General features: G+C 34.3%; 1 protein-coding gene across 2 annotated transcripts in view; it reads right to left on the reverse strand.

Annotated features, from left to right (window-relative positions):
- Positions 1-517, reverse strand: part of znf512b (zinc finger protein 512B) — a 69,646-nt gene extending 69,129 nt beyond the window's left edge. For both annotated transcript variants that reach the window (XM_082145073.1, XM_082145072.1), the window contains exon 1: positions 1-517. This exon is cut by the window's left edge and continues 1,216 nt beyond it. The gene's annotated coding sequence lies outside the window, so the exon portion shown is untranslated.
- Between the last annotated feature and the right edge of the window lie 3,984 nt (positions 518-4,501).

A 4,501-nucleotide genomic window follows, 5' to 3' on the forward strand; every position in this document is an offset into this window, starting at 1 on the left:
ACGTCGCATCTCTGAAAATATTACGTATTTTTTGTTTCTGAACATGTTAAAATAAAACATATAGGCTATAATTTTTTGTAATATTTTAATTCAATTTACCAACTAACGGGCTAACAAATTACGACTTTTCTCAAATTATTTTAGTTTACCTATATAGCCTCAAATTATAAATTGTTAAATTTTTATATTTTCTAAATAAACAGCATCTGAGGTCTCACTTTTCACACGTCACGGGCTCTTTAAAATGGCTTATAATAGAGACTTTGACCCATCTCTTTTTTCCTCTTCACACCATGACGTAATGTAACTAGCTACTATTACTGCGCCCACCAGGAGGGGGAGGCAAATGACTGCTTTTCTGAGGCTGTTGTTGAGATTTCAAAACGAATTCTTATTTTATACTGGCTGCAAATGGAATATTTGTCCAGATGTAACCTCAACCCCTCGGGGGAAAAACACAAAAACACCCGAAAGTCTTAATTAGGCAGAAAAGCTCTTGGATTGCATGATAAACATGCTCTGTTTACTTATCTTATCAGTTTTTTTTACCAAAAGAGGTTTTCCATCATTACCTTCTTCTTTCACTCTCATACACTGCAAAAAAAAAAAAAAATCAACGTATGTTTTTACATTGCTTTAGCTCATCAAAATAGGTAAAGCAGTTTTCATCTTTTTTAAAAGTTATACATGATTCAACTCTTTGTTTAAGTCAGTTTAATGTAATTTAAGTTGAAGTGACTTAAACATCCAAGTTGATTTCATTTAAAAACTTTTTTACAGTGTACGTTTCATTCTCATAAAAGTGTCCACTAGTCAGCGGTATAGTGCAGGATTATTTGACAGTATAGGATGAGTTTATGACAGATGATAACAGGCGATGAGCACTTAACACGTCTGTGGGCTGGACAGGCCTGTCCCTCAAACCATCAATCACATGACTTTAATAATGCACATATAAATCCTGTAGGCTTTTGTATGTTATTAATACATCAGTCATTTCAGCACAATTCGCCATAACAGTCCAGAGATAGTCAGCTACAGAAAATCATATGTAACGGTTCTACAAAGCCCTGAATTATATCCACCAGAGGCCATAAAAAGCACATGAACCCTGTGTTAGCGACTGGTGAAGGCCGACCTACTCTGAAATTACAAACAGGGTTACAAAGTACTCTTACATAATGGCCAGTTCATCTCATTTGGACACATTCCCATAACCCTGTGGTTATATGTTAGTCCAGCTGCTTGTAGGCCATGAAATGAAGTAAAGCAAGCTGTGTGAAAAACTGCTCCGGCACTGAATAACTCACTATTGAAATCCAAGAATAACAGAGGACATGGAGAGAAATGTCTTTCTGCTGCTGAGATTGGCAGTGTGTTTGCTATTTTTGTTTTATAAAGAGCTGTTAGTTCAAAGGTAGAGCAGTTTCCGTCGGGTTTCCGCTGACGTTCCAGTTTGCATAGAGTCTGTGATTCATCTATCAACATCAATTCACTTTCCAGGGGTCTTTGTATGGGATCCTTAGGGGGTCCACCATTTATGGCTTGATCACAAGCTACTTTTTGTGTGGAAAAAAAGTAAACAGCAAAACAATATTAAATGCTAGTTAATAATATTTTTGACCAAGGCAAAGGTTTTGAAATGAAAGTGTTTCATTTCATCTGAATGTTTCCCCCTCCCACACTGAAATATATATACAGTATATACAGTATATATATATATATATATATATATATATATATACAGTACAGGCCAAAAGTTTGGAAACATTACTATTTTATTGTGATATATTATTACAATTTAAAATAATTGGTTTTCAATTTATTGTACTTTAAATTATCATTTATTTCTGTGATGCAAAGCTGAATTTTCAGGATCATTACTCCAGTCTATCACATGATCCTTTAGAAATCATTCTAATGTGATGATTCATTATCAAAGTTGGAAACAGTTCTGCTGCTTAATATTTTTTCATAACCTGTGATACTTTTTTTTAGGATACTTTGATGTCCACATGAACTGCTGCTGTGCAGACTGTAGTTAGAGTTTTGCAGATGTGACTCCAGTTGTGCCCACTGTTGTTTAGCAATCGAAAAAAACTGTAAATCCAGAGTCAACGCACCCGTCTACCAGGACATTTTCCTTCATTTTCCAGCAGGATTTGCACCTGCCCACTCTGCAAAAAGAACCAAAACCTGGTTCAATGACCATGGTATTACTGTGTGATTTCATGTAATATTCAAATTTTCTGGGATTTTGATTTCGTGGGTTTCATAAGCTGTAAGCCATAATCATCAAAATTATAACCATTAAAGGCTTGAAATATCTCACTTTGCATGTAATGAGTCTATATAATATATTAGTTTCACCTGTTAAGTTGAATTCTTGAAATAAATCAACTTTTTGATGATATTCTAATTTTATGACCAGCACCTGTATTTAAGAAAAATGTGTTAGTTATATATAAAATATTATATACAGTATATACATGCAAATATTTCTTAAAAATATACATGCATGTGTGTATTTATATATAATAGGTTTTATGTATGTTAATATTATTAATACGTATACATATTTATGCTACATTTTAATGTATTCAATTAAAATGTATTATTTAAATGAATTGTAATGATTGTTAATAATAATTGTAAAACTATATATACAGTATATATATATATATATATATATAGATATACTTATAATTTTAAGTCTAGAACATTCAAATCTTATACCAGTATATATTATATAAACTGCATATATACCGTGTTACAATCCACACTTCTCTCTTTCTCTTTATCTCCGTTTTCCCATCATATAATGCAGCTGAAATTAATGATTATGGTTGAATACGGACTGACAGAGCATAAATCTGCTGATATTTGTGTGTTGCTGATAAAGCAGAATTGTGTCATAGATCTTGAACACCATTACGCAGATTTCTCAACACTTACTGGTCAGTTTACCATCAGGTGTTCACTACCTTTGAGTCACGGCCCAGTGGCTGCAGGGGAGAAGTGTATGTGTGTGTGTGTGTGTGTGTGTGTGTGTGTGCGTGTGAGATACAGTGATGATCGATCACACAGATCTTATAGATGGAGTGTGTAACATGTGTTCTGTGGAGCACAACATGCACAGAACCCAGGGGAGAGTGCAGTCATATATCACAATAGTGGAGCAGTACAGGGATCTCAAATAAATGCTGCTGTCACAAGCTCACTGACAGAGATACATATGCGTCCACGCTGCGCCTGACTAGTTCTGAATTTGCCCCGTCACAGACGGTGTTGTGAATAATGAAAGAGAACATACACGGAAAGCCTTGCTAAAATAGCACAGAGCATTTGTACGTAGACCCTGCTGATCCGGGGGTTTGACTGCTGGTTTTATGGAGGATTTGGATGGTGGCTGACCAGCTAAACCACTTGAACACCAGCTTGGCCAAGCTGGGACACCATATAGATCAGCTTAAACCTGCTAAAAGCTTGTTCAAACATGTTTTTCCTGCAGAAAATCATATTACATGCCTTTTAACATGGATTTATGCTGCTCTCTTTTCACTTCCTGATGAAAAAACAGGAAGATTTAAGGTGTAATTAATGAGCAGAAAAGAAGAGAAACATATTGCTACGTTTTCCTTTATCGTTGCATCACAAGTCATTAAACTGAAACTTTTCTCAAAAATGGTATAAAATTGAACATGAAAACAAACAAAGAGTACATTTCTAAGAACCTGGCACATTATGTTTTAATGTTCATAAGAGTTTTTCAGTCACACTTTATATTAGGTGTCTTTAAATATTATGCACTTAATTAAAAATAATAATAATACGGTCCAATGTACTTATTGTGTTGATGTTGTATAGCGAAACACTTGAGGTGGGATATGTGTAGGTTGGGGACAGGTTTAGTGGTTAGTGGTTTAAGGGTTTAAGGGTGGGTAAAGAGTGAAATTATTGATGTAAGTAATTATGTAATTATGTAATTACAATAATTACATAATTAATAATGTAATTATGTAATTACATTATTGATGTAATTACAGAATTAATTAATTACATGCAGGTATTTTTCAAATATGAGTATGTAAAAACATGTACACAATAAATGCATGGTCTTAAATGATTAATTTAAATGTCAGTGCATTGTAGTTAAATACGCTTAATATAAAGTGGGACTCATTTTTCCTTTTGGTTGCACTTTATTTTACAGTACGTGTCGTGCACTTACATGTACTTGCCTAAGAAAGCACTGGGTAATATGAAGTAACTATGGGTAAAGGTTAGGTTTAGGGGTGGGTTCCAGGATAGTACCTTTATTACACGCAGATATTGCAATTACTATAGTATGTACACGGGGAACAGGACTGTTAAATAAAGTGCTATACTTTTCATTTTCTTGTCATTAGTCCTGATAATCACGACACTGTGGTGGTGGTGCTCATGTGCAACTCAATCATTAATTCGGACATGACTTGAAGGCTACACACACTGTATTGCT

Source organism: Leuciscus leuciscus, assembly GCF_965113295.1.
Source record: "Leuciscus leuciscus genome assembly, chromosome: 18".
Taxonomy (NCBI): Eukaryota; Metazoa; Chordata; class Actinopteri; order Cypriniformes; family Leuciscidae; genus Leuciscus; species Leuciscus leuciscus.